Raw genomic sequence first — 19,548 nt, forward strand, 5'->3', positions numbered from 1 at the left:
AAAATATAATTTATGGTGGGTGAATTTCCTTTAAAAATATACTTAGTGCTTATATAGTACATGGCACATGTATGTCTCACTTCAACAGGCTACTTAAGCATGTGCCTGACTTTAAACATGTATTGAAGTCAGTGACTGAACCAGGACCTTAATCTTCAGAGCACTCTGCAGATATTAACCAATTAATCTGCACCACATCCTGGTGATGCAGGTAAATACTATTATTCCCAGTGTAAAAACTGAAGTAGATAAATCCCAGTTTTCAGTCTTTGGGTGCCTCAGTTATTGGGTGCCCACTTTGAGACATCCAAGTGTTAGATTTTCAGAGGTGCTGAGTATTGGCAGCTCTCGTTCAGTTCCACTGGAGTACGGGCGATCAGCCCCAAGCCATCTGAAATGGGGCATCCACAAATTGAGCACCCCAAACTAATGGCTGATTATAAAAGTGTTGGTCTAAGTGACTTGTCAAGGCCACACAGTGAGCCAATGGGCAGAGCCAGGTTAGAACGCAGGAGTTCTTAATTCCATGTGCCCTTTCTAATGCTCTCTGATTCCCTTGGACTAAATGTAAAGTGAACTGCCAAGTTCATGCACTCATGTCATATGCTAGAAACATCACAAAGTTTTGTTGGCCATATAAAACTTGTTGCACAGTGGAACAATAACTTCTTTTTAAAAACCAAATAACTATTTTGATCTAAAGCAATCAGGCTCCATGAAAGACAAATACTTACTCATTTGACAAAACAGCCATTTTGGAAGTAGAGGAGTACAATAGAGCATGAAACATGCCCCCTTCCATTGCCTAGATCTCTTGGGTTTTCAAAGCGAATGATGAAATCCCCTTTCTGGAATGAAATATTTGATGCCAAACCCAAAGGAAATGTCCTTGCCAATGATATAAACCTTTACAAATGGGGATATATAACAGAAAGCCAACCCCCCCAGACTACGGAGCCACTACTGCAGAGCACATAATTATAGGTCTGTCAGGCTTTCCCTCATATCTTCCTATTTTCAAACGGTTATAACTTCAGGATGCCTTTTCCCACCCTTTCCCTAAAACACCTCCTCTACTTTGCAGCTACGGCTTTTTTTTACATGTGTATAGTTAACTTTTTAAAGTTATCAATGTAAAAAAGTTTAAATGTTATGTTTTGAACTACAAAAAAATAATAATAAAAAAAAGAATAAAATGAAAAGTGAATGAAAAGCTAAGCAAGCACTGAACAGGGTATCCTCAGGGGAAAAGAGACACGAAGGAAGGCCAAAATAAAACTGGCAGAAGATAGTGGCTAAGGCTAATGAATAGGCTGGCTTCACCTGAGAAGAAGTATCACAACTAGCAAGCAACCCATGATGAGTGGAGGAATGGGAATGACTGCTGTGTCAGCAGCTCAGGAAGAACTCAGGTAAGGTAAAAAAATAAAATGAAGAGATCAAGGGCATAAACAGGGTCAGGGATGAGAGAGGAGGCAAAGGGACAAAAATGATTAATTATTTGTATTACTGTATCATCTGGGAGTGCCAGTCATGGCCGAGGGGCCCATTGTGCTAGGTGCTGGACAAACACAAAAGAAAAAGACATTCCCTGCCCTAAAAAGTTTACAATCGAAGTATAAGAAAAGAGTCCACAGCTTCATATAGACAGATGGGGGAGCACAAGGAAACAATGCAACAATAGTGATCACCTCATGATCTGTAGTGCTCTCAGCACACCAGTTGCCTATGTGTTGTCAAATTTTTTGTGTAGGCATCATAGCAAAGGAGAGCAAAGCGGGCAGGGCTGACCTCTCCCTGCCCACATTTATGCCATGGTTCTTTCTAGCCCCATCCATTTTTAACATGTTTATACACCGTTTATAAATCCTGCAGATTGTTGTACATGTATGGAGCCCTGCTGGCTCAGTGGGGCTGCAATGTTGCAAATCGGAGGCTGTGGCTTTTTTTTTTTCAAAGAAAAAGTCAGTGTTTATCATTTTAAATATTACACTTGCAAATATAAACAAATATTGCTCAGGGCAGGGGAGAGCAAGGGTAGGAAGGGGAGAGGAGACTGGAAGAATGAGTGGAAGGGTATGTCTACATTGCAATTAAAAACCTGAGGCTGGCCCGGGCCCACTGACTCGAGTTCGCGAGGCTGTTTAATTGCAGTGTAGCCTTCCGGGCTTGGGCTGCAGCCTGAGCTCTGGGACCCTCCCTCCTAAGATAGTGGCAGGATGGCTAATGGGAATGAGGGGATGGAGGTAGAAATTACCACATCCAAGGTAGAGGCCAAAATCAAACAGCTTAATGGGACTAAATCAGAGGCCCTGGGTAATCTCCATCCCAGAATATTAAAGGAACTGGCACATGAAATTGTAAATCCATTAGCAAGGATTTTTAATGAATCTGTAAACTCAGAGGTTGTACCGTATGAGTTCTATGAGTCCTTATGAGTCCTATGTTGTACCGTATGAGTTCCTATTTTTAAGAAAGGGAAACAAAGTCATCTGGGTAATTACAGGCCTGTCAGTTTGACCTCAGTAGTATGCAAGATCTTGGAAAAAATTTTGAAAGACAAAGTAGTTAAGGACATCAAGGTTAACAGTAATTGGGACAAAATACAACATGATTTTACAAAAGGTAGATCATGCCAGACCAACCTGATCTCCTTCTTTGAAAAGATAACAGATTTTTTAGACAAAGAGAATGCAGTGGAGCTAATTTACCTAGATTTCAATAAGGCATTTGATATGGTTCCACATGGGGAATTATTAGTTACATTGGAAAAAATGGAGATTAATATAAAAATTGGAAGCTGGACAAGGAACTGGTTAAAAGGGAGACTACAGTGGGTCATACTGAAAGGTGAACTGTCAGGTAGGAGGGAGGTTACTGTGACTCTGGTGGATTAGGGGGGCCCTTGAGGTGTATTCAGGAGCTCTGATTACTCCCTTCTACACCAATCTCGCATTGGGGGTGTCACGCTGACTGGATTTTGGGGGGAGCGGGAGGGGGCATTTATTATATTATTTACCATCAATATGTCAAAATCATAATAATTCATGTGAGATATGCCACATCAGGTACTGTTAGAAGGCTATAATGTGCTAAGATAGATGATAATGTTTATGTTCATGTGTTATATGTGTAATGGAAGTTATGGATATGGTTGATATATCTGTATTTCAAATTGTGTTGTGTATGGGCGACACCCCAGACAAGATGGCTGCAGCAATAGCCTGCTTAATGGCCCATTAAGAAATTCACAGGTACAATGGGCCCAGGGGGAGAAGCCAGGGATATACCTGATGAGTCACCAGGACTTACTCATGCCCAATGGTATATGATGGGATGTTGGATGGGATGAGTTCTGAGTTACTACAGAGAATTCTTTCTGGGTGTCTGGTTGGTGAGTCTTGCCCACATGCTCAGGATTTAGCTGATCACCATATTTGGGGTCAGGAAGGAATTTTCCTCCAGGGCACTTGCTGATGGATTCTCTGTACCGTGGAGTCTTAAAACCATGATTTGAGAACTTCAGTAACTCAGTCATAGATTAGGGGTTTTTCTATCTATCAGGAGCATGGGTTGATGGATTCTCTGACCTTGGAGTCTTAAAACCATGTGGCCTGTGTTATGCAGGAGGTCAGACTAGAAGATCAAAATCATCCCTTCTGACCTTAAAGTCTATGAGAGCCTTGCGAGTCTGAGTCAGCTGGAATTGGCCGGGATGTGTGTGTGGGCTGTCTAATTGCAGCGTAGATATACTCTAAGAAACACAGCTAACTTAGAAGGGGATCATGCATAACTCAAGTTCCAGCACTCATGTAGGTATCATTAACAGAGAAAATGAATTCATGTGATATGGCAACTAAATATTTAGAAGTGCTAAATTTTAGCTAGCACATGAAACCTGTAATTTTGAGCTATGAAATTTTCTGAAAAGTTGTTTCTCTTATGTTGCATTACACAAAGAACTGTCCAAACAAATCGTGTATTCAGTTCAAAAGTTAGCATGGGAAAGAGGTCAAAGAAAGGGTTACAATGGAACTCCCAATGCAACTTTCATTATGGAATCTCTAGCCTGCCTCCATTGTATGTATTTAAATTTGCTTTAGCTTAATGCACTGACAGTGGCTCACATTTGTTAACAGTCTCGGTCAGGAAATAACGCCTGTGCTTGCAAAGCTGCCCAGCACTCAATGTGACAAGGAGAGTTCAGTGATAAGCTGCAGACTGGAACACTCCCCAGAAGCATGCATTTCTACTGTTGGCTTTGAGCAGGGATACTATTCTGAAACCTTGGCCTTGCAGCCATTTCTTTTACATGCTGTAAAACTATTGGGAAGAGACTTAGGAAATTTCCTAAATTATAGTGTAAAAATATCCAATTAAAAAATAGCTCCGATTCATATCCATCCATTAATTTACTCTATTTGCCTGGCTTTCCATCACCCGAGTATCTGACAATTGGTTCTCTAGGGTCACGGAGAAGCTTCCTGGACCTCTGTCCTTTTGTTTCCCCTCATTACCACTTCCTCTCTTCCTTTGTTTCAGTGATCTTATCTTTCTCTTTCTCTCCTTTCTCAAATCTCTCTCAACCTTCACACCCTCTCCCTGTGTGAGGACATACCTCCGTCCTATAGGCTTTAAATACCCTCTTTATTCTAGCTCCTCTCTTTGCATAAGTCCTCCACATCTCTGTCTCTGTGGGAAGGCTGGAGCCCTCTCTGTTCAAGATTCAAGCCCTTCCCCAGACTCATCTTTATTCCTCCACCTGACCTTTCTCTCTGCTCCAACCCCCATCTTTATTAATACTCCTTCCCTTGCTACTTTTAGGCCACCACCTGGATGTACTAATGCTATGCTACATACTCATTTTCACTTCTCCTCTTCTCCCCACCCCCACCCATTTCACCATAAATCAATCCATCTGCTACATTTGATTGTCTGGCTGGCTGGCTGGAGGGTTGATTCTCAGACTGCATCATTCCCCCTTTGAACGGGCAGCATTTTACAGAAGTCAGTATCCGTTTTGGTGCTGTGTAGAAATTTCCACAGAACATGTTCTGTATCATTTCATTGCCACTCAGCCGTTTGCTGGTTACTCTAAACAAATTTGATTATGGTTGGTCAAAATGTATGTAAAACATACAATATTTCCCTTCTCCTGTTCCCCCACATAACTATTAGTTATGTACAATGCTCTGAGCCAAAAACAGCCAGACCTACCCAAATTCTGGATAAAGCAAGAGTGTCCTATATTTTAGTCTTTTCGCTTGTTCCCCAGCGAGTCTCCACTAACCTCTTTCCACTCTGCAAACTTCTGCTTCCCATTACCTGTTTAGTCCATGACTTCTTTCTCAGGCACATGGCCAGAATGGGGTGCTAAATCTTAATAATAATAATACCTCTCTCTTATATACTAGTTTTAGTGTGTAGCTCTCAAAGTGCTTCATAATCTGTCATTTAGTTATCCTCACAACACCTCTCTGAGGTAGGGCAGTGCTACTATCCCCATTCTACAGCACTGAGTGGCTAAGAGACTTGCCCGAAGTCTCCAAGGAAGGCTGTGGCAGAGCAGGGACTTGAACCCAGCTCTCTCAAGCCTGTGATAGCACCCTAACCACTGGAATGTGCTTTGTTCTGTTTAGAATGTGATCGCTGATTGATGACAGGCTCCCTGTTTTAGCCAGCAGAGAGGACTAGTTGCATTGACAGAAGGAGAGGACTGAGCCAGAAGTCTGCAGATGCTCAGCAGGCCATCCTTGGCAGCAGTATTAGAGGGAGAAGAGGAGCAAAGAGAAGTGGGCATGTTGTGGAAAGGGCAAGGGAAATCAAGTAGGAGAAGCAAAATCCAAATCTCCTGCTAGTTCTGCACAGTCCCATCTCAGCACCATGCAAACCTGTCCCCACCCTCTGGTTGGAACTTGGCAGCTCTCCAATTATGGTCTTGCAAAGCCATTCATGTTTTAGCTTCTGGGCCATACAAGTTCTCCTGCGGTTCAGAGGAGTTAGTCATCCACCATATGTGACCCTGTTGTTCTGCCTGCAGATGCCAGATGGTGATACAGAGAAGATAAATTTTGCCACAGTTCCCCAACTGGATGCCAGATGGTGATACTTGGACTGATGTAAACCATATGTCAACTTGTTCCTGTCCCAGCTCAGGGTCAGAGGGTTGCTGGGTGACTTAACAGAGATGAGGGAAGAGCCTGCTTGGGCAGGTACAGGTGGCTTTTGGTGTAGGGCCAGCTGGTGAGAGCAGGCTGCATGCCTGGAGGATGAACAGGAGCAGGCTAGGTGCCTGCAGGACTCTGTAACACCACAAGGCAGAGGGCAAGTTCCCAGGCAAGTGGTCAAATTGCACAGACTAGCTTGCTGTCCTTCATGGGGGATTAAATAGCTGTCCCTGGGGGTCATGTGACCCCATTCTTGCCCGTGGATTGGCTGCTGTCACACGCCTGAGGAATCAGTCATTTCAGGCTCTGGCTGAAGGCTTACTTCATACTCAGCTTCCAGGATCTCAGGTGTCACCCTGGAGGCAAAAGGCCATCTGAAGACATATCCCGCGTCATAAACTGTGCTGGTGGCAGATATTTTTTTGTTACTATTTCTAAAATGTGTGCCCACTTAGTAAGGCACAGGTGCCGATTTTTAAAAAAATAGACACCTGTGAACATTTAGAAAATGTACCAAAGCTTAGACCGTCCTTCTAGTTCCCAGTCTGAGGAACTGCTCTGAGTACTGGATGCATGAACGACAGCGGAGAGGAACCTTCTCCCACAGACTGTGGTTACACAGCCGCTACACAGATACATAATTGTCCTTCTCATGGAGCACATGAGTACATAAACTGCACATAAACTGCTCCATTGCTGTGCAGGATTTTGTGGACTACAGAGGGGATTTATGAATGTCATTGTGTGTGGCACTGGAAAAGTTCCTGATGCCAGGGTTTTCATTGTTCAGGAGTATATATATTCATGGACGTGCTGGGACACTCTTCCCACCAGATGACATTGCCATAAATGGATTTACTGTCCCACCGTTATTCTGGGGAACCCTGCGCATGCATTTTTGCATCAGCTTATGAAACCGCACCCTGATTTCAGAGGCCCAGGCCAAAAAAAAAAAAAAAAGGTTTAATTACACTCACAGCAGGTGTAAGATGGTTGTTGAATGTGCTTTTGGCAGAATGAAATCCTGATGGAGATGTCTACAGACCTGTTTGGGTGCCAGTGTCATCAGTGCTGTGGCTTGCTGTGCTTCACAGTCTTTGTGAAGCCGGAGGTGAGCCAGTTCCTCTTGAATGGACCTGTGCAGTGAGGGGACACTGAATTGGTCCCCTCAGCCAGCAAGTTTGCCTACCACTCCTGGGACTGGCTGCCCCAGGGCAACAAAAGTCAGGGATGCTTTGTGTTCTCATATTGTGGATTTGCATGGGCCAATGGAAGAGGGAGAACAGTAGTTTTGTGAATGTGCTTGTGGCAATGGGAGGAGATGGGGTTCATTGACTGTGGGGATTTTAGTACTAGGGGAGGGGATGTACTTCTGAGTGACACGACCACTTACTAAAGTGTGTGAGTGGGGGAGGGGTGATAATTAACAGAATGGATTGATGTAAGGAAGTGATTTAAGTGTATTTTGATGTAGCCAATGGTATGGAGGAACAGTGTTCGCATACTAATTCCTAATTGTCGCTGATCGTGGGTTCGCCTTTATTCTTTTGACTACACATTGTGTGATGTGATGCAGTGATAGCAGTAAACTTCCTAAATAAAATAAAAAAGCTTTATTTATAAACCTGTATTAGACAAGGACAATATCCCCTCACTGCTAGTCAGATCAGCTGCCATTACCTCACTAACACACCAGTAACAATAGAACCTTAAAAAAACAAAAAACAAAGGGCATGAACCATATAATGAAACCATGTACAAGACAGAAACTCCTTACCATTGCATGTCCCCAGGCCCCCTCTTCTCCTTTCCCTTCTTTCCCCATTTGCCGTGCACTTGACTCTGGAAGAGGGGTGGAGTGGGGTCAGTGGAGGGGATGGAGGGGGTCAGTATGGAAAGCTGAATGGAGCAGAGTTGTCACTCATGGAGCTCAATGGCATGGGCCAGCCAGCCATAGAATTTTCCAAGCTGTTTCTGGACTGAATCCCAGGATACTATGCAAGGGGACTCAGGCCATGGTGTGGGTGATACAGCAGGAGCCTGTACTCTTGTGGCCTTTAATGATATCAGCTGCTCATACAGCTCTTTCTGCTGAGCTCTGTCATCCTCCCTTAGTCGCTGTTCTTGGTCCAGGAACTGCAAAACAAGTGCCTGTTCCTGCCCTGTAACCCAGTCCCTAAACTGTGCAGCCAGCTTCAGCTTTCCTCTTGCCTCTCGCCAGGCCTTTCCTCTAGCCGCAAGTCCCTCTGTTGTTGCTACTGGACCTGCTGATTGGCTCTGTCCAGAACTTCAACCATAAGTTCATCATGGAAACGTTTCCTCTTGGAACGGTCTGGGAAGGTACAATGAAGTCAAAATCCACTTTCAAGGTGTTTTCACTGTTTGCATTTCCTGATCACCATTTTGAATTCCAGGTGATGGGAGGAGGGGGACACCAAGACACTGGAATACAATCTGTCATTAGTGGATGCGTGCTGATAGCTGGGGTGTCTAATAACTTTTGCATTGGTTCATAGAGTGGAAATTCCTCACATTACTGTATTGATAAACATTAAAATGGAGTCAGAAACGTACTGGGCTCAGGGGCGGTTTCAGTCCCTCCCACATCTGCTGCAGGCTCCGCGGTGGGCTGTTCTGTGGGAAAGCATAAAACAGCTCCTCTGAGTATGGCCCCAGGATGTGCTGTTGCTGCTCCTGTGGGACTGGAACTAGTTTCAGCAACAGAGTCATTTCACTGTCGTTGGGGCCTGCTGCTGGCTCCCATCAATCCCCATGCTGGATCTGGGGCCAGCAAGGCACCATCCCATCTGACGAGGTCATTATGCACCATTGTTGGCTCCATGCTTCGTGCAGGGCTCAGCACCTGGTCAAACTCCTCCATTATATGGTCATGATGTCGGTGAGTTACCCGAGATGCTGTTCTGGGCCCTGGTTTTCCTGAATTCAGTCTTGAGTTGCTTAATCTGCTCCTGGCAGTGGTCACCAGTCCAACAAATTTGCTGCCAGTTTCTTCACTATTTGCAGGTATGCATGGTCATTCCTGGTACTCTTAGTAAAGTCTACTCTTTTGCTGGCCTTGCACCTGAGATTTACCAAAATCTGGCTGTGCTCCTGTGACCATGAAGCAGCATGCTTTGCAAAAGACTTCTGTTCTGTCTCCATTGCAAACAGAGAAGGCTCTCTGATGGAGCTTGGTGGTCAAAAAACAATGGAAGGGTTACAAACTGACTCACCGAGCTGCTGCTCTGGTCCAAGGTGGCTGCTTCTGTTTCCCTGGAGTCGACTGGAGATTGGGATAAAGAGGACAAAGGAAGCTAGCCATGAGATTATGGGATATTTTTGCCAGACATCCAGGACCCAGGTTGGGAGAGGGGGCTGAATCTACACTGCAAAGCAATAGGGCTTGAGCCCTGGTCCTGGCTTGACTCAGGCTCAAACCCTCCAGCCCCACAGCGACTTAGGATCCTAGGTCTGAGCCTGAGTCTCAGAGATTTGTGTGTGTGGAAGGAAAGAGGGTTTGGGCCCAAACCTGAGTCTGAGCCTGGGCTTGCATTGCAGTGTAGACATACTAAGACAGGTATTTCAGTTTTCCATTTCAAAACTATGGTCCTCCACCATGTCCCACTCCTGCTTTCCCATAACCATACCGTGCCTGGTGTTTGTCAGAATCCCTGTTCTCTTTGCCTATGGAGCAGGCCCATTGTTATGTCCTTCCTATGCACACTGCTAAAAGGTTTCAAGCCCTTATCTGTGCTATTGGAGATTTTGTAGTATCTCATGAGAGTTTCTCTAATTCTCACAGCATGAAGTGGGAGTGCAGTTGACTGTTATCACAAACTCAGCATTGTTTTTATTTATCTGTTCTAAGGGGAACTCCTCACATGGAGACACATTTTTGGAAAGTGTTTGAAACTTTAAAGCCCCCCATTAAAATTAGGTCTTAATCTCCATTTGGCAGGACAGTAATAAAGTCCAGTGCCTGAAGACAACAGGCAATTCCCCCCCCCAAGGAATCAGTTCATTATTTCCTTGATAAGAGAATCTTTGTGGCAGCAGGACCTGACCACATTACAGCCCAGAACAGCTCTAAAGAGTTAATCCTCTCCCCCCAGGGACCTCATTCCACAGAGGAGATAACTATGCAGGACTTAACAATAACAGACAAGGCTGTTGTTCAGAAATGCATTGTAAGGTTTCATGTGTATCCCAAAGAAAGAGTAGCAGGAATTTTAAAAGTTTGCATTACCACCCTTATGAAAAGGTATTGGTTACATGGGTAGAGTATGTTTAGGTTAAAATATATGGGGTTAATACATTTTAAGTGTAAAGGTTAGGCTTAGTACATTCATAGTATTAGTACATTTCAAGTGTGCTCTCAGTGTGTACGTCTGCAGCTACACAACTGCTTTTAAAAATTGTTTAGCACTCGTGGAAGATTCTAGATGTGTTTTATTTGTCCACTTACAATACACAGCGGCTGGGACCTCTCAGTGCCTGTACAAGATTGCATGCCAAATTTTAAAAATGTGCTCAGCTCAGTTTTATGTGCAAAACACCTAAGGCAAAAACACTGGGATACCATGGTGGTGAGTAGAGCATGGAAACCTAAACAGATAGGTTTGGGCAGCACATGTGCAAATCTTTTGCTGAAACTTCCCAAGAAACTGCCCAGATTTATTTTCCATCGTTATGGTGTGAATGTATAAGGATGAATGGATGTGGGCCTGGGTGAATGTGGCTGGGTCAGTTTGTGATTTGGTGAATGAAGCTGTGTGGAAGGAGAGAGAAAGAGAAGATACAGATGAAAAGTGATGGAGGAGATTGAGAGAGGCCATATGGAAGGTTGAGAGGTAAGTGGAAAAGGGGGGACTAGACTGAAGCTGGAGGAAAAAAAGAAAAGGAAAAAAAGGAGGAAATAGAAAATGGGAAGATGAAGAGAAACAGGAAGAGAAGGTGTAAAGCAGAAAACCCAGATGAAGGAGAAGAGAGTATTGAAAGTGAATAATAATCAATAATAATACCCAAAAGTGAGAGTCCTCTCCTCCATAACTCCCCCATCGTTCCTGCAACAGGCGTGCCTATTTTTCACATGGGAAATCTGGTTGCCTTCTGAGGGAAGGGTAGGAAGCTGGGACGGTAGTGTATCTGGCAGCCATAGCCCCGCCACTTATTTTGAACACTAGTCATCACTGGTTGGCAGCATGAAAAGAAGCATGGATTTGCAAGAAAGAGAGCATTCAGAAGAGAGCAATAGGTAGTATATGGCATGTGAAAGAAACTGTAGAAGGAAATGAGAGCGGAGATCTAGGCAGTGTGGGGTCATGTAGAACTTTCAAGTCTCATAATAGTAATAAATCAAAATTACTTTTCCTTTCTTTAGCACATTTCACCAAAAGATTCTAAAGTGCTTTACAAACATGAAAGTGCTGACCGTGGGCCTGATCCAAAGCTCATTAGAGTCAATGGAAAGACGTCAGTAAGTTTTGGATTAGGCCTTGTTCTATTTAATCCACACTAAAAGCAAATGTAAACTATGGTTTAAATAGAACAGCGTGGGCATGATCCTGCTCCCATTGACGTCAGTGAGAGTTTTGCAATTAACTTTAGTGAGAGTCCTTCAATTATAATGGCACTGTATATATTAGTGTATCTTTTTCCATTTACTACAAACGGTGCATTTAAAAAAGGGGGGTTCTGTAAGTAGGAACTATAAATTGGTTTATGAAATTATTGAACTGTATCTAAAAGGAACAATATTACAAAATGAAAATATGAACCAAACCCCAAATATTGGTGCATGGTGGAAACTCTGAGTTAAAACTACACACACAGTGGGTGGAATAAAAAGAGGAAAGAATATCAAAATTTGATTTAATTACTTTGTGTTGGTGTTGTTTAAACTAGGGGGAGACAACTTGGTTTCAATAATTGCTAGAAAGTCAGGGGGGGGACATTTTACTACTATTTTTCTGAAGGACTCTTGTGCCATAGTATTGCTAGATGTTCATTTTTATAGTTTCCAATATATGTCCCTTAAAATAGTGCTTTAGGTTAGCTTTCAATTAGGGAGCTTTCAATTGGTCTTTTTACATAGGTCTTTAATTTCAGGTGTTATCTGAATTCCTAAATTTGGAACCCTTTTAGGTTCCAGTTAGGTCTACTCAGTGGGCTACATTCATTGATGGTGTAAGCAGGTACAACTGCATTGAAGTCAGTGGAGCTTTGATAGTTTACACCAGCTGAGGATCTGCCCCATTATTTGTAAGTTGTCTAAGGGCTCAGTCCTGCAAGGTGCTGAGTGCCCTCCACTCCCAGTGAAGATGATGGCAGTTGTAGGTACACAGTACCTCGCAGGATTGTTCATCATCTTGCAGGACTGAGCTCTAAGTGAACACAATAGTTCAACTTCTTGGACAGTTTGTTTTTGTCTCCTGGAAGACTACAGTATTATTTTGTTACAGTCAGAGATAGGACAAAACTGAAGCCTTTATTGAACCCCTTGTCCTCCCCACAAATGTACTGATTCAGGTGAAATGGACAAGATCCAAACCACCCCGGACTTGTTTTTGTTTTTGCAAAACCAAAACCTGAGTGATGAGGGTTTGCAAAATTCAAACCCAAACCACTGTAGTTTCATGGGACTAAACCCAAGACCTTTTATCTGAACCCTCCACCCTCCCTGGCCTTTGGTAGTTTGGATAAAAATGGAATCAGGGATGATTTAGATCCAGATTTGGGATTTTGCAAATCACAACCTGACTCATGTAGTTCTGTAAAACTGTAACATCGCTGCCACCTTTCCTCTTTAATTAAATTAAAAATGTTAGGTCTGGAGCATGTGCAATGGGAGCAGGATTCCTTTGTTTCTGGGGTTTGGACTTTGTAATTGTGTGTGTGAAATCAATCCCTTCTAGAGATATGGGCTAGGCAAAGGAAAACTGCCAGGTTTCCCTCATTGAGTTTTCCCAGATTCTTTGATTGAGGGAAATTGAGAATTGTGTCCCCTTGCAGTGGAACAATGAGGAATTTCAACCTCAGAACCAGCACACCTCTGGGGTCTATCAGAAGAACCGGGCCACTTCTGTGGAACCTCTGTCTCCCCATCTCCCTTCTTAGCAGAGTGACTCCAGAAATTATGCAGCCAGAACCTCTTCTGGAGAAGTATTATCTAGAAATCTCCTCAGCAGGAGTGTGGGATAGAGTGTCCCCAAGTGCACATCTTCTTATTTGCTTTGGCACTAGCTACCCCATCCCAAAGCATGGTCCCTGGATTTACAGCTGGTTCTATTTCCTATTTATCTCTTAACCCCTTATTATATGCCTCCTAGTGGTCATTCTGAATAGTGGCTCGAAATATTCTCAGCTAACAGCACAGGGATTGTGGTAGAATGGAACTGTTCAGAAGAACTGCTGTTTTCTTAGTAGGAATGCTAGTAAGATAAGAGCCTTGTTTCTATGTTCATAAATTGTTGCTTTCCAGTAATTTTTGTTGCTATTCTCTGATTTTTTTTCTCCTTACGTGTAGATGTTTTTGGATTATTTAGAAAAATAATCACAAAAGAGAGATTAAAAAATAGCACGAGACAGGTTTAAAATGTTATTTTCTCCTTACTGAGACTGATTTAACAATAATATTGCTCCCTTTCTAATATATCTTCCTATCTTTTCAATCCTAGACACTGCTTTGTCTCTTCTGCTCAAGTTCCCTATATAGGTCTATGTAAAGATCAGCGGGGATATTTTTAGTCATATCAGCCTTTATTGTAGCCCTCCTCAGGCTGGCACCAGAAAAGTCTAAAAAATGTGGCTACTTCATTGTCCCTTGGGTCCATGGTCTGTAATACACTCTGTGAGTTATGAGTATGTTGGTGGAACATCCAACAGTGTAAAACACCCATAACCGTAAAGGCTCCAAAACTGATTTTTTTTTCCTAAGAAAAGATTGACTTTACAGAACATATTAAAAACCTGAACTAGTTCCATTTGGAAATGCCAATGTTGGTGCCTCATGCTCTCCCATTCCCTGGTTGAACCACAGCTCTCATAACACACCATGGTCACCTCTCTTGCTGAGTAGAGCGGGTGGATTGGGAGATAAAATTTGGCTGGGGAGCCCATCCTATAGAGGAGAATGGGGTCAAAAGGCAACTGAATTACAACGTGCACTGTGGCAACAGATTTGAATTGAAATATTTTGGGTTTGGTGGCATTTGGTTTTTTAATGAAAAATCAAAATATTCCACAGAAAGTGGACACTTCTTGTGAAAAATTGTATTTAGCTGAAAACCTAAGTTCCCACCAAAAGACAGTTTGATGGAAATTTTCGATCAGCCCTTTTTCCAGTATTGCCTTGCACATTTAGTTGAGTTGCTTTGTAAAACTTAGTTCTGAAATGTTTTTAAAAATATTCCTTTTGAGAATGGATAGCTTCCCACCCACCCCATCTGCCGTGGTGAACAGGTTTCCCATCAGATGCAGAACCTACGTGCAAAACTGGCCCGAACTACAAAGTGAATAGCATGTCCATACATAAGTGAATTATCATCAGACATCTCAGTGGATCTCTTAAAATATTCATTTTTTAGGAGTGAAGCTTAAGTTGTGTAATGGATTTTCCTCCAACCTTAGTTTTAGTGGCCAACAAAAAGTGCAGAGTGGAAGCTGGTTGCCAGATGTTCCACTTCTCTGAGAGATAAAAGGAGATCATTTTTACAAGTTTAACTGGGTGATATAGTAACCACTGTGTAAGATACATATTTTTTATTAAGTCATGATGCAGTTGGACAATAATGTGCCATATTTTCCAATCAGAACCTGTTTAGCTCGCTTCATCCAAGCTGAATTTATTGCCAGTTCTAACTGCTTCTCTTTCACTTTACAATGCTGGCAAAGTTGGTAGGATTTTTTTAACCCTCCTTGATGTTATTGTTTTAGTTATTTAAAATGACATCTTCTATTGACATTTAACATCAGTCTTATTAACTAATCTCATAAATAGACTGCAAAAAAAGCATAACACTCCAAAGTGATAAAACAGATTGGAGAAGTTGCTTAGTGCACAAGGCTCCCTATTTGAAAGACAGATTAGTACTCTCTATGCAGTCCCCATGCTTGAAAATGACTGAGGATCAGATCCTCAGCTGATATAAATTGGTATAGCTTCATTGGCAGCAGTCAAGTTGTCCTAATTTACAGCAGCTGTGGATCTGGTCCTTACTTTTTAAGACGAAGGAAGAGGTTACAATAGGTCAGGTCCAAGTCTTTAAAGTAGCAGGACTGTGAGAAGGTTGACTTTCATCCCACACATAACTGGTCATTTTTTATTGTCTGCCAGCCACCTTTGTGAACTGGAAACCTTGTTTCCATTATATGAAAGTACCTAAACAAACATTGAGTGAGCCCTCCTGGGCGAAAGCAGATCGGAACTCCCCTGCAGTTTATTCCCAAAGCAAACAGGACTCCCCAGAAGCATATTCTCATGCTGAAGAAACTGTGCATAGTTTTTACTCATTCATACCCTTATACCCTTTTGGGCGAAGGGGATCAAATTCTGCCCTCATTGGGCAGCTTCTCCACTGCCTGGCATCTTGTGTAGTCATTTGTACTTGTGTGAAATGCTGCCAGATCAGAACGGTGATGTTTTATGACTGTTTTGCACAGGTGGAAATGACTACTTAAGGTGTAAGGTAGTGGAGAATCAGGCCCTTGTCTTCAGTGGGGGAACTACAGGAGTAACAGAAGTCAGAATTTGGTGAGTTTGTGTATTAAGTCACTTTAGAAAATCACATTAGAGGGAAATTCTCTTTATCCAGATATGCACAAGGTAGCTTACAGTACAAATTACGGATAGGTGAACTGGTTTGGAAAAATTAAAACTCCCTTTCATTCTTCCCCGACCTGAATGTGTGTTATTTGCAGAACTGAAACTGAACTGAACAGTTATTAAGATTCTGAAATGTTCAGCTAAGTTTTCTGTTTTCTGGCTGGGAGTGGAAGCTGAGGTCATGAAATACCATACAAAAACCTAGACTTGAAAAAGTGCTGGAGATCTCATGAGAGAGCCCATCCTCATAAGATTTCCAATCAAATGCTGCAGATTCAGCAGGTTTCGATAGTTCTTGTGAGCTTTGAAGATGCACCCAAATGAAAACTGCAGTCAGAATCTTTAGAGATTTGCCTGATACATGTGATGGTACTGTGAACTGTAAAATCTATATTAAAAAAATAGATTGCAAAGGTAAAGCAGGGGTCTGTGTTCTCCTTATTGTATTCATACAGTTTATACAGTACCTAGTGGGAATTCATGCCATGTGCAGAGCAACAATTATTCTGACTTTTAACAGAATGTAGATTTATATTTTGCTTCAGGCAACAGCACTTAAACTCCCAGATTAAATTATCATTTGTCCTTTTGGTTTAAATTAGAAATAGACCAAAACCAGAATGTCAAATCTAAGCACCTTTTACATTTTGAGAGCAGGGATCCAGCTCTTGGATTCAGACCAGCAGGACTATTCTATACCATCCACTTTTTACAGTTTTGTCCATGATTTTTCTTGCAAGATTTATGCCTTTTCTGGTTTTGGATCCAACTGGAATCAAAATAATGGAACCAAATGAAAGATTGTTCTTAGCTCTGATTCAGTCTCATATCAAAACCCTGAATGTAAACCTTATTTACATATTTCTACTATTTCTATTTACCTATATTTCTACTGCTCAATACACCTTAAATTACAGATTTAATGCAATTGTGAACAACAGATAGACTTCTAAAAACCCAAGACTACTCTGGTAGTTTCCCATCTGGTACCATGTATTAGAATATTTCACTTGATAATCAGATATATTTAGTTTTGAGATACTGCTCAGAAACAATTACCATAAACATGAATGTGTATGGTGGGATCAGTCTGAAAAATTTCATTCTCCCCAAACTTTTTACTCAAGAAGAGGTCATTTAAAGGTCTTAAAATGAACCAAACAAAACTAAGAGGTTGAGGGAGCATTGGGATCCCCTCCCATTAAAACATGAACCGATATACAAGGAAGAAGAGGAGGTGTCTTGAAAAAAACAGTAGAAATGTCTTGTTGAAAGAAAAATCCACTAATATTTTAACAGAACTTTAAATGGTAGCCAAGCAAACTTTAATAAACCATATAAGATTAAAAATAAAAAGATGAAGACTATCTTAACATAACACTGAAACTGATATCAGAGTTATATTTCAGCAGAGGAAATAGCTGGATAATAAAAGGACTGTACCCATATTTAGTGGTGATCTGCAAATAGTATTAAGAAAAATGCATCTGATTGAAATTATGTATTGAATGGCCCCAGGGTCAGAAAGTTTTCTGGCATATGAGTTACTTTAAATTTAGCTTTTTTTTTTTTTTTTAAATGTTTTTCAGGTTTCCTGAAGGTGTGAATGACCTAACCAACTCCTGCATTCTGTGTGATGTCCTGACTTGTAATGTCATACCCACCACAAGAATCCACTGGAGGTGGTTATGGGTATGTGTGACATATGGGGCTGGAGCTGAATGGCTGGTTAGCAACAAATGAGATAAGATGCTGCAACCCAGACAGAGCACGGTAGCTGCCAAAGAGGCTAGGAGCCACCACAGGGAAGCTCCACAGCATCAAATGGAGAAGCCACCCAGAGAGATCAGCTTCCAGGAAGAAGGATCCAGGAAAGGGAGCCGTATGGAAGACACCTGCAAAGGCCATAGGTAGGAAGCGGCCCAGGGAGGAGGCAGGGGATGTAAACAAACAGTCCCTGACTGCTTAACACAAGGCATCTTGGCTGGCACCCAGAGCAGAGGGCAGACCTGGGTAACCCATCAATGGGAAGGGCACAGGGACTGACAAAGTTCTAGATCAGGCTGGCAGCCCTAATATAAGACTACTGGACTTTATTTCTGTTTCTGTGTTAACTTCTTTTGTTTCTTCACTGGTGGAGAAGGGAGAGAGGGATATCAGGCCCCAGGATTAGCAATTGGAGATCCAACAATGGATCCTTAGGACCTCAGGGTACGACCCCTTTCTACCCTGAAAGAAGAGGGACTCAAACAGCTTAAGCAGAGCACTGAAACCATAAAGAAAGGTCAAGCATTATAGACTGCATTTTGGAGCTGATACCTAAAGAGAAACTGAGGTAAGGCTGCCATTATCAAATGCTTGGCGACAAGGGAGCACATGAAAAGGCAAGAGACCTGACGACACCTTCCTTTTGATGGCCTACTATTTTAATGAGGCCCAGCTCTCTGCCTCTCTTTCTAGCTCTTTGTGATGTGGCAAATATTCCTCCTCCTTTCCAAGGAAACTCATTAATCTCCTGGCCTGCAAGTCTAACGAAAATGTCAATTAAAGAATTTCATATGTATCTTCTGACACAGCCTCCCAAAGTGAGGGTAAGGATGAAACATCCTCAGACACTGATGCAAAATCCTAAGGAAGGATAAAATGTTACAAACTGTGATTCAGCCTCATGGTGTTACAGTGGTTATTTTGTCACTCAGCACAAATATAAACAGGTGACATACCTAAGTGGACACCAAGATGCCAGCTATGCAGCCCCTATGATTTCCCAATGTTAACTGTTTTCATATAGTTCAGGCACTGTTAGAATCAAACTCTCCTGACTCAACCACCAAAGGGTGAATTCAGTTACATTTCTCCTCCTACAGTAAGGTAACCAGACTTCCCAGACACCCAGTTTGGCCAGAAGACCTAAGATTTTTAAAAGCCATTAAAATATATTCATATTTTGCTGTTCTTGGCTGATTTTCTCCTTTCATGCTGATTAAAAATGCTCTGATCTTTCATTGCTCCCTTTTAGTAACACAGCCTTCCAAGATGGAAGAAGGCCATGCTACTCTTCTAGCTAGTGTTTATGTATCCTATAATAATTTTTCTTCCACAGTTGCAGCATTTGCTGATTCTTTCAGCAGTCTGTTCCACACATTAATTATTCTAAATGTAAAGGCATTTCTCCCAATTTTCCATAAGGCCTTTTTCTTATATTTAATTCATACTCTTGGATGTGTAGAATGGTTTTCTGGGGGGGTTTGTTTTGTTTTTGTCTTGCCTGCAACTTTTGCAGACATTTAAGATTTTAATATCCCAGACAATACCAGTTATAATTTTATTAGACCACAGCATCTCTTCTTTTCTAACCGAGTCCTAATATCCTTCCATATATCCTCTTCTTCTTCATTTAATTAGTTTATTTGTCATAAGGGACAGGCTGGCTCAGGGGATTGGTAATGGGATACAGAACCTCTACGTTGCTGGTCTGTATCTAACCCAAGGTAGATACCAGAACGTTTTAGTGTGAAAGGGAAGTTTTTGGTGTTTGATTGCTCTAATTTGATTTTC

This window comes from Emydura macquarii, unplaced genomic scaffold, assembly GCF_026122565.2.
Source record: "Emydura macquarii macquarii isolate MOO-44397 ecotype Brisbane River unplaced genomic scaffold, CSIRO-AGI_Emac_v2 contig_1146, whole genome shotgun sequence".
Taxonomy (NCBI): Eukaryota; Metazoa; Chordata; order Testudines; family Chelidae; genus Emydura; species Emydura macquarii.